We start from the raw sequence: 11,829 nt of genomic DNA, 5'->3' as shown, positions 1-11,829 counted from the left end.
ATGACTTGGGGCACAACAGAAAATAACTAACCTAGGGGACACAATGGAACCTATAAATGACTCAGGGGGCACAGTGGGGTTGTAAATTACTCAGTGACTACAATGCGACTTTATTAATTGCTCTGGGGCACAGTGGGGTCTTATTAATGATACAGATGTCACTGTGGAGCATATAAATGACTCCGGTTGCACAGTGGGGCCTTATTAATTACTCAGGGGGCACTGTGGGGCATATAGATGACCCCAAAGTGCACAATGAGGCCTATTAATGACTCAGGCGGCCTAGTGGAGCCTATAAATAACTCAGGGGGAACAATGAAGCCTATAAATTACTCAAGGGGCATAGTTGAGCCTTATTAATAACTCAAGGGGAAACAGTGCAACCTATAAATGACTCGGGGGAACAACAGAAAATAAATAACTTAGGGGACACAATGGAACCTATAAATGACTCAGGGGGCACAGTGGGGCTTATAAATTACTCAGTGGTCACAGTGAGGCTTTATTAATTGCTCTGGGGCACAGTGGGGTCTTATTAATGATACAGATGTCACTGTGGAGCATATAAATTACTCAGGTGCCACAGTGGAGCCTTATTAATTACTCAAGAGGCACTGTGGGGCATATAAATGACTCAGGGGGCACAGTGGAGCCTTATTAATTGCTTTGGGGCACAATGGGGTCTGTAAAGTCTTATTAATGACCCAGATAACACAGTAGAGCCTATAAATAACTCAGGGGACACAATGGGGCCTTAATAATGACTTAGGAGGCACAGCGGGGCATATAAATAACTCATGGGTCACAGTGGAGCCTATAAATGACTCAGGGGACACAGTGGGACCCTATTAATGACTTGGGAAATACATAATTCAGGGAGCACAGCAAAATCTATAAATGACTCAGGAGCACAGCGGGGCCTATAGAGTACTCAGGGGGCACAGTGGGGCCTATAAATGACTAAGGGGACCCACTCTGACTCTGTCGCCCCAGGGCCCATGTAAACGTGGAGCTGGCAAGCAACCTTCCTCTCCATGGGGCCCATAGCAAACACAAGGGTTGCCACTATTATAGTAATATCCAACCTAAGCCCCTGCAGAACTACAATTCTCAGCATGTCAGTTCCAAATGATTTAGGTCTTAAGAACTGATTAATTTCCCCCTATTGCCCAACTCTGATACTTCAGTGACTTCACATGGTAAAAAAAAAGAATATGCTATACCTGAACTGACCAGCAGATGGGGCAATAGGACTAACTTCTATAGAAAATTAAACCCCAGTGTGAACTGGGCAATCAATTCTAAGGAGAGAGCGAAAAAGCCCAGGATGCTAACAAAAGAAAGAGTAAATGGATAAAACAAGGCTTGGAGGAGGAATTCTCACCCTCAGGTGGAAGGATCATCTACTCCTGGCTGCTGCTGCCACAATGTCCTCCTTACTATCAATTGCATGAAAGTCACAGGACTAGTGACTAAGGTAGGTGGTGCTGGGAACCTGGCACTTACCTCTGCTCCTCCACTGCTTGGATTGTACATTTAAAAGACCAGATGGAAATGTCTCTGGTTGGTTTCTACTCCACCTGCAGGACATCAGCCCAGAGCTTGCAGAGGGGACAGATGTTCTGACACCCACTGGGGACAAGCCAAAGACCTAAAACTAGGTTCTTCAGGTTGTGTCCATCTCTACCAGTAGCAAGTCTTTGCTGGGATGCCATTTTCAGATAAGGACAGAAGCCTCCAAGGTGTCTACAAGTCAACATCCCACCAGCATCACCACCTTCACCCAGGAGAGTGTGGCAGAAGGATGTGCAGCGAGTGTTATACCAACCAGACCTTTGTCTATGATGATGGCAGCACCCACAAATATACTTCCAGGTAAGGCTTGGTGAATCCCTCACCCCTGAGCAGGACCATGAATGGGTTAATGGAGAAATGGTAATGTCACATATATCATTGTTTAGTAGTCTGCTGAAGGACCTAGAGCTCTCTTTAGTCCAGATGTAGTCTATTGAAGGACCCAGAACCCTCTTTAGTCCAGATGTAGTCTAGTGAGGGACCCAGAACCCTCTTTACTCCAGATGTAGTCTATTGAAGGACCCAGAACCTTCTTTAGTCCAGATATAGTCTATAGAAGGACCTAGAACTCTATTTAGTCCAGATATAGTCTATAGAAGGACCTAGAACCCTCTTTAATCCAGATGTAGTCTATAGACGGACCTAGAACCCTCTTTAGTCCAGATGTAGTTTATAGAAGGACCTAGAACCCTCTTTAATCCAGATGTAGTCTATAGACGGACCTAGAACCCTCTTTAGTCCAGATGTAGTTTATAGAAGGACCTAGAACCCTCTTTAGTCCAGATGTAGACTATTGAAGGACCTAGAACCCTCTTTAGGCCAGATGTAGTCTATTGAAGAACCTAGAACCCTTCTTAGGCCAGATGATGGACTGTGTGAGTGCAGTATTATAAAAGTGGACACTTTGGGGTTGTTATTTGGGGTGGATAACAAGCTCTAGTTGGCATTGACTTTAGGCATGGTGGGAGTAGTAGTTCTAGATTACAAGTTGAGTTGCTGGCTTCCAGGATTGCAGTTCTGTATATATGTGGATACCTAAAGGAGAAAAAGGTGCATAAGTTTATATATGATCTGCAGGAAGGTGGTAGATAAAATAAAGCAATAGTCTGCATTTCCAAGAGTCCACTGGATGAATGATCTGCAAAATCTATCAAGTTACTAGATAAAATAGAGCAATAGTCTGCATCTCTAACGAGTCCACTTCATTAATGATCTGCATTATTAATCAAGGTGCTAAATTTGCCAGATAAAAGAGAGCAATAGTCTGCAAGAGTCCAGTGAATTAATAATGTGTGGAATCTGTCCATATACGGTACAAGGAGAAGGTGGTAGATAAAATAGAGCAATAGTCTGCAACTCTAAAGGGTTCACAGAATGAATGATCTGCAGAACCGATCAGGGTGCTAGATAAAACAGAGCAATAGTCTGCAAGACTCCACTAAAATAATGATTTGTAGAATCTGCCCATAGCAAGAAGAATGTGGCAGATCAATTGGAGCAAGAGAGCAATAGTCTGCAGGTTTCTAGAGAGGTAACTGAATGATGGCAGAATCTATCAATAGGTAGCAGAGATGTGGTAAAAAGTCTGCAGATCTCTGGAGTCTGGTGAAGAAATCATCTGCAGAATCTACCAATAGACAGTTTAGAAGGAAGGTGGTGATAAAGGAGAGCAATAGTCTGCAGATCTATAGAGTCCTTTAAATGGGGATTGCTGTATTAATATAAAACAGGAGATTGGCAGATAAAACAGAGCAGTTGAGTGTCAGGGCAATAATCTGCAGATCTCTAAAGTATCCACTTAATGAATGCTCTGCAGAATCTATCCATATACCAAGTAGTAGATAACATAAAGCAATAGAGCACCTGAGCAATAGTCTGCAGAAGAGTCCATGGCATTAATGATCTGCAAAGCCTATCAATGTACTTCTATAATTAAAGAGAGCAATAGTCTGCAGCCCCATGTCAGGTCAGTAATAAGCAGAGAACTATATATCAGACGTCTGAAGGCAGTGATGCTCTGCAGATCTGCAAAGAAGCCCATAGTGCAGTCCTATGCAGATATAGCAGGTATCACACAGGGCAATGCTCTGCAGGATGTAATACTCTCTACTAATGCCAGTACAGGACATATCCATAGGGACTCACATGCAGGCAGGTCAAGCAGGTAGGTGGTCACAGACCTGAGGATAGTCTCATTGGTAAGTGCTGTGGTCGTCAACCTGTGGCTCTCTAGCTGTTGTAGAACTACAACTCCCAGCATGTCCGACAGCGGCACTGAAACTATAAATATGGAGACTCGTATGATTGGAAGGCCCTTCACACCTGCGTTCATGTACCGCTACTAACAGATCCGTTCGCTTTAGCGAGACGGAATCCACTAACGGACGTCCAGCAGGCGGTAAAGAGTCAATTTTTTGACATGTGCCCTACAATCTCATCAAAATAACGGACAATTTGGGTCTGTTTCTTGCGTTCAGCATCTGTTTATACCCGTTTTTAGCGGATCCATCACGCGGTCTGCCACTCTGAGCGCGCTCTGTTGAATTAGACAGATCCGTTATACGGACGGCTCAACCCCTTAACGCTATCTGACATAGGTTTACACCCCAGGCAGCGGGTACGTGACAACGGCATGTAGACAAACGTCCTGTGCATGGCATGGCATCAGAAGCTGAGCCTGTGCCATCTCTAGCGGGAGTCAGCTGTGAAACAGCGGGGATCGCTCACCGATCCCCGCTGTTAGCCCTTTGCATGCACGTAAAGAGTTCACAGAGGTACTGAAATGTATTATCATAGTGATCCTACGTTCGTGAGTTCAAGCCCCCTACAGGACATGAAAAATATGTAACAAAAAATTAAATGAGTAACAAAAAAAAGCGTTAAAAGAATAGTAAAAAGACCTTTTTTTGCCCCCTCTGCCCTCTTTTTTTTTTTTTTAGAAAGAACAAAAAAATGCACGCCTGGTATTGTCACGTCCGTAATGACCTGCAGAATAAATAAAACACACTATTTATCCCGTCCTGCAAAAAAACTGTAAAAAATAAACTGAGCCAAAATGGTTATTTTGCTCATTTTACTTAAAAAAACAAAAACGCAATAAACGTGATAGAAAAAGCCATATTTACTCCAAAATGGTAGCAATAACTACAGCTAATCACGCAGGAAAACAGGTCCTCACAGAGCCCCGCCCAGGGAAAAGTAAAACAAAAAATATATATATAATTCTGGTATTGTTGTAATCGCACCAACCTGCAGAAAAATGTATCGGCATTTAAGCTGCATGATCCATGCTGTAAGAAAAAACGTACAAACCACTGCAGAATGTGTCGTTTTCTCTCCCTGCCCTCCAAGTAAATGTGTCACCAGTATTCCAATGCGTTCTTCGCACCCAGAGGACAGAACCAACAAGGCTGCGGCTCATCAGCCCGCCCGCGGCCGTGTTAGCGGGAAGATATAAAAGAGATGAAAATGTCAAAAAAATCGTTGTGCCCTGAAGTCCACAAAAGGCCGTGTCCTTAAGAGGTTAAAGGGGTATTTTTTTTTCAGTTTTCACCCATCCATATTGATTTAAGAGCTCCCAATCCATTCTCCCATCTCTGTAGTAGTGAATGGCCCCCAGCTGCACCGCAGCGGCTCCAGTGCCCTCAGCGGCGCAGGCGGGTAGCCGAGTGATAGGCTCAGGTATTTTCGTTAGTGTCACTGCGGGTGGGGGCAGCGAGCCCACAGTGAAGAGGAGATGGGGACACCGGACCCCCGTTCTTGGTGGGGGTCTCAGTGGTGAGATCAGACTTTTAGTACAGGTGATAAAGTCCAATCTCAGTACAACCCCTTAAGGGGCCTTTCACAGAGGCGGATGTTCACTGCAAGCCCCAGTAAATTACATAAGTCTCACCCCTCTGAAGGCGGCCGTGGGGTACGGGGCGCTGCCCCTCTCAGATGGTAAGAGGTAATGGGTGACCAATAGGTGAACTTTACTAGAGCGTCTGATTGACACATACCCTTTAATAGAGCACGTGCCAAAGGGGGTGAAATGGAGATAGGCACTGCTAAAGGACGGTTTCAGATGGGCGTATTATGGGCGCTTTCCTGCGTCCACCATGCAGACGTGTGTCCCGGCCTGACCGCGGGGTTAGCTGACCTGAACTCAGAGCATCATAGATCTCTGAGATGCTCCGGGTTCGTGTTCGTAAAACTCACAGTCGGGCCGGGACACAACTCCGTACTACGGATGAAGGAATGCGCCCATAATACACCCGTCTGAAACCTGCCAACTAGTACTAATGCTGACACAGGGGAATATACCGGTAGTATGCATCCACTGAGTAGTAAATAGTGAGACCCTCTATATATACTGGTGACCACCGCTGAAAAGTGATAAATATACCAAAAGTAATAGTAATAACTGCTAAACAAGTATAACCACCGCTAAGTGCTGATAACCACTGATACATAGTGATACCTGCCTGAAGCTGCCTTCACAAAAGTGTATATACGTATATACGCAGGGGCGTAACTATAGAGGGTGCAGGGGATGCGGTTGCACCCGGGCACAGGAGCCTTAGGGGGCCCATAAGGCCTCTCTTCTCCATATAGGGAGCCCAGTACTATGAATAAAGCATTATAGTTGGGGGCCCTGTTACAGGTTTTGCATTGGGGCCCAGAAGCTTCAATTTATGTCTCTGTGCAGCATGGTTTAGGTATGGGTACGGGTACAGATACAGATAGAGGGGGGCCCCAGCTCATCTTTTGCATCAGGGCCCCTGAGCTTTTAGTTACTCCCCTGTATATACGCATTCAGTGCAGTCATTCAGACGGTCTAAAAAGAAGACAAGTAATTTAAGGAGCCTGAGAAAAGAGAAGCTGGAGTGAAAGCTTTCACTGTGCCGGGAGCGCAGACCCCACGGGCGGTCTATCAGATAACTGGGACTGAGGACGGCTGGAGTTCAGGGGAGAGCGTCTCCTAGTAAGCCTGTGAAGCTGAAAGTGCGAAAAAGGAATGAAATCTTGTAAAGAATACGCGACATCTGAGAAGTGAACTACGCAAGTGATTGTTGGAGAATGAAGGCTGGGAAGGTGTGAGTCAAGTTCAGCCGAGCACCTCCCGTTGTCTTCCTGAAACTTCACTATTGGACTGCGGACTCTTTATTTTGCGTCATGTGAATAGCGTCCCAGAAGGGGTGCTGGCGTCACGTGACATTTATGTTAGAGGCCAGGAACATCATAGGCTTCGATGCTCCGTTGTGTTCACTGTGTGTGTGACCGAGCTATGCCATGCGGATGCCGCTGTCGGGAGAGATCATAGAGCCACCCACGTCCACCATCGTAGTTTTCCACACAACGGTGGGCGTCCCGCTCGGGCAACCGCACAGGCACATCACCACTGAGTATCGCTGGCTTCTCGCTCAGCAGTCCACGTTCTATATGAAGCGGGGAGCGTTTATGCGCAGCGAGAAGTGAGCGAACCAGCGCTGATTTAGATGCTGGTTGAAGATGAATGACAAACGATTAGTAAACGATAGCTTGGCGTTTAGAGATAACGATCACATTGTTTGAACGAATTTTGTGCGATAATCGTCTTGTGTAAATGGCCCTAAGGCCTCATTCACATAAGCGTTTCTACGCGGCTATTTAGCTATTGACCTATCTTTTGACGAAAAATGCTGGAGGCTCCCATAGACTCCTATGGGAGCTGAACGAAAAGGTAGGAGGAGGGAGTTTACCTGCGTCAGGCGCTCGAGAAAGAAGACAGCTGGCTCTATTTAAGCTTTAACAGTCATTATGAGGATTTCTGCCGACCAATGGAATTCCGCGCTGCAGATTTTTTTTCACGCGATACGCCTGTGTGAACGGACGAGAAAACGATAATCTCGGGACTCAATCGCGACAATCCTTCACCGATGTGATTTTACAGCACATGCGGCCAGCGTGAAAATGTACGCGGTCATGTGAATGAGGCCTTAAATAGTGATAGCAGCCACTAAATAGTGATGACTGCCACTAAGGCCGCTCTCACACGCTTTTCGAACGCGGTCTGCTTTTAGTGCGTTTCAGTGATTTTAAACGCACCGCATCACCCACTGCAATGATGGTGTGCTGTAAAACGTGAGAGCAGCCTAATTAGTAATAACGAACACTAAATAGTGGTAACTGCTGATAATAGTGATACCTTCCGCTCTGAGTCCACTTCCCAGGGGAGGGGTAATGGCGTTCTCCTGAGTCAGAGTTCCACTCAGCTTAAGGAGAGAGTTAACCATGGTTCCCCTTGCAAAGGATTATGGTCCAAAATCTCCAGACCTTGAATAAGTCATTTACCTGCAAAATGTTTTTTCCCTCGGTGCCTAAATATACCGTCCTACGTAGGAGTATATTGCTGCCACCTATAAACATGCCGTGGGTGGGGATTGTCTGTAGGATTAGTGTTCCTTGGGACCGGAGGAGATCCCGGAGCACCTGCAGGATGTCGGAGTCAGCACATCAGCTGCAGTCCAAAGTGTGTGATCACATGGGAAAGCATCAAACGAAATCTGTAGACCACCTACGGGAGCCGCAGCGCAGAATCAGGCGACTCAGCACACTCAGGGACACGATTCCTCAATCTGCCCTGAAGGAAACACTCAATGTACTTCCTAACGAGTAATATGCAGATCCTCAGCGGCGAACCGTCCCTGGTAGGACTGCGCAGCACCAGCGTGTGTCATGCTAAAAACTGCTGGTCAGCAAAAACATCCCGCGTCCCCGGGGAGAGCGCACACGATCTGTGGAAATAATGAGACATTAACAGCTGAGTGTGGGCAGAGGAGTGCGGGGAAGGACATAGCTCATGCCAGCGGGCGCTAATGATCCAAATAATACCCAGCCACCTTCTGGGTAGTGAGGGGGATAGGAGCCAAGATGGGCTGGAGCGAAGCTCCTATTGTTAGTGCTTATATGGGCATGCTGGAGCCTCTTTAACCCCTTGAGGATGGGACATAGTTTGGTACGTAAAGACGCTCCATTTTTTGAGGGATTTTCATCCCCACTTTTCAAAAACCCCTAACGTATTTTTCCATCGGTATAGCCGGGGTGCCCCAAACCTTTATGCTGCCTGAGGCGAAGTGTGAAATAGCGCTCCCTAGGGGCAAAAAACCCACTCATTTTACAGGTATTGAAAGCGCCAATGAACAAGATATCCGACACATATTTGAACCATTGTGACTTGTCTGAAGTGACAGAATAATAGTGCCCCAAGTAGTGGCCCCAACAGTAATTGTAACCCACCTAATGGCCCTAGTAGTTATACAGACCCCATTAGTGGCCCCAGCAGTAATCATGACTCCATTAGTGGTCCTAGTAGTAACAGTGAACCCTATAGTAGCCCCAGTAGTAGTAGTGAGCCCTATAGTGGCCCCAGTAGTAATAACACCCTGTTAGTGGCCCCATTTATAGTAGTGAGCCCCTACAGTGGCCCCAGTAGTAATAACACCCTGTTAGTGGCCCCAGTAATAGTAGTGACCCCTACAGTGGCCCCAGTATTAATAGCACCCTTTTAGTGGCCCCAGTAATAATAGTGTCCCCTTAAGTCGCCCCAGTAGTAACAGTGTGCCCCATCGTTGTCCCAGTATAATGTCCTCCTTTGTGGCCCCAGCAGTAATAGTATGCCCCAAAGTGGACCCAGTAGTAATAGTGTCCCCCCATACTGGCTCCAGTAGTTGTAGTGTCCCCCCATGGAGTTGGGAATGTATTTCTTGTCATGGCAGTGGTAGGCGGGTCCTTGGAGTCGGTTATAAAATTGGTCGGGGGAGGCAGGGTGTGGCTAGCCACCTTTCCCCTCTCATTGGACGGTTGGTGTTGGGTCTGGCGCTTCTTGGCTCTAAGAGCGGGAGTCCGCGCAGAGATGGTAGAGTTTATAGCCTTGTGAAGCCTAGCGGGTCTCCCAGTCAGTTGGAGTGCGGCTGGAGGCAATTGGGATTTTTCCCTTTAAATGGTGGAGTCAGATTTTGGGGCTCCAAGGACCTCCCCTCTTTGGTGGAGGCTGAGATTAATTTAGGAGTTTTCCTTAAATGATTAATATATGTTAAATTATTTGTAACAAAATAGCTGCTGCGGACAAATTTTCCAAAATTAAGAAGTGTTTGTCATCATTGGGGAAGGTTGGTAAATGGGAGGTTTTGGAGGTCATGGGGGGTACAGCAGGTAAAGGCTCTGGTATACCCGAGTCATGCCCATAGATGTGAAAGGGAATTTTGGAAACAGCGTAGTACAGCGAGCGATACTGTTACTGCGGCTCCCGGGTTGTGGTAACAGAGTTGCTCACTGCCCAGAATTCCCATTCACTTCTATGGGAGTTCCAGAAACAGCAGAGTACAGCTGTGTGCGACCGTTTCCATGTCTGCTCCCCTGATACAGAGAGGTATTCCCGTTGCAGCCATGTTCAGGCAAAAATGGGAATATCCCTTTAACTTCTGAACATTGAAGTGATCTGGCAAAACATAGCGGTCTCCTACTTGTATCAGTTAGGGGTAACAGGGTTGCAGGAGGGGTGAAGCATTAATAGGACAACAGTACCTACAGCTCATTCATTGTAGGACCGTTCTGTGCACTGCAAGAGCTGGTGACTCCAAAGTCTAACAGGTCTGTCAACAGCAGCTTGCTGACGGTTTCCAGGTGGCAGTAGGAGATTTAGAAATAAAAACACAAATGAAGGGAGAATTGGTTCAAAGATTACATAGCATGTGCCTCCTACAGTACCAGCCTTAGGTTACATGGCACCCCGTGCTGATTTTTTCCTCAGCTGCACACCCCCCCCCCCCCCCTACGCCCACCTCCACCTCCACCCATCATCCTCGTCAAAGGGAGAAAAAAAACTTTATTTATTTCACTGGTAGGCAGACTGCATTCTGTTTGTACAGGAAATAGAAACAGCAAGATAGCAGCATAGTCACACCAGGGCAGGGAATAAATACCGTACCAGAACCAAGCACATAACAAAAATATAGCACCAGAACCAACCTCAATACAGAGATACAATGCTAGAAGCAAGCTGATAACATATATACAACACCAGAACCAAGTTCATAACATTTGTACAGTACCAGAACCAAGCTCATAACATTTGTACAGTACCAGAACCAAGCTCATAAGGTAAACACAGCACTAGAACCAAAATCAGAACATAAAAAAACCACCAGAACCAAGTTTATAATTTTGATACAGCACCAGAAACTAGCTCAGTACGTAAGTACAGACCCAGAGCGAAAGCTTATAACATAAATACAGCATGAAGCCACCTCAGTACATAGATACAATACCAGAACCAACTTCATAACATACAGCAGCAGGACTAAACAATAATATTGTGTGGGCACCGATAGGCTGATAGCAGCACCTGAGAGCACCAGAAGGTAGGAGACAGAGCCAGGAGGAGGATGATTCATGTAGGGTCACAAGACGCTGCTGCATGGAGATCCCCTGGCCAGGCAGACCTAAGGGAGGGGGGGGTCATCCCCAACTTACATCCACCTGGATTTCCGCCTAGAAGGGACTTGCTCCTCATGTGATTGCAAGGGTTGCACTAGCTAAGGTCGGCAATGGACATAACTGGGAGGTGAACAGGTAAGCTGCCATGGGACCCAGTAGGTGAGGAATGATGGAAGGGAAGACTGGAAGGGCCACTGAAAAACGGAGAATAAGACACATTGCTATTGGGCCCCGTGGTCATGTGTTACGGCTCCTAAGGGATTCTGCAGCATCTTAGGCCTGCGGTCGTCTCTACTAGATCTCAGAGGCAGCGTGTGCTCCATGTAATAATCTGGCGCTGCGATGGTTATTTGGCCCGCGCCAGCTTCATCCCATTGTCGGCTTTGGCCGCGCACTTGTTTATGATAGAACACCTCTGCTTTTCCTGTTGAATGAAACGCCGTCCAACTCACTGTTGTCGCCGGAGGCAGCAAATATCCCTGACAGTTGCACATTCTCGTAGCGCGGCAGGCCTCCTTCAGTAAACAGGCCCCCCTGATCGGAGCCGGTCCCACGCTGGGCGACATCTTGTCCTGCAGATGGACAGAACCAGTCAGGAGCCGGACATCTCCGTTCCAATAGTCGTCTTTGATCTTTAGGAAAACAACACAAGTAAGCGCGTGCCGGGCCTCCGAAAATATTTGTGTATGACAAGAGGGGCTTGTATGGTCCTATGTAAATACTGCAAACAAAGTACAACCGAGAAGCCGAGGAACAAGATCCGGAACATGTGTGTCCCAAAGGAGGCCGAGAGGAAAC

At 46.8% G+C, this 11,829-nt stretch overlaps 1 protein-coding gene across 1 annotated transcript in view; it reads left to right on the top strand.

The window, feature by feature from the left end:
* The first annotated feature begins 1,831 nt into the window (after positions 1-1,831).
* KCNT1 (potassium sodium-activated channel subfamily T member 1) overlaps positions 1,832-11,829 on the top strand; it is a 295,306-nt gene continuing 285,308 nt past the window's right edge. The window contains exon 1 of the mRNA XM_066580376.1: positions 1,832-1,875. The gene's annotated coding sequence lies outside the window, so the exon portion shown is untranslated. The remainder of the gene's footprint in view (positions 1,876-11,829) is intronic.

Source organism: Eleutherodactylus coqui, chromosome 10 (assembly GCF_035609145.1).
Source record: "Eleutherodactylus coqui strain aEleCoq1 chromosome 10, aEleCoq1.hap1, whole genome shotgun sequence".
NCBI classification, from domain to species: Eukaryota; Metazoa; Chordata; class Amphibia; order Anura; family Eleutherodactylidae; genus Eleutherodactylus; species Eleutherodactylus coqui.
This window is presented reverse-complemented; position numbering and strand designations above follow the sequence as displayed.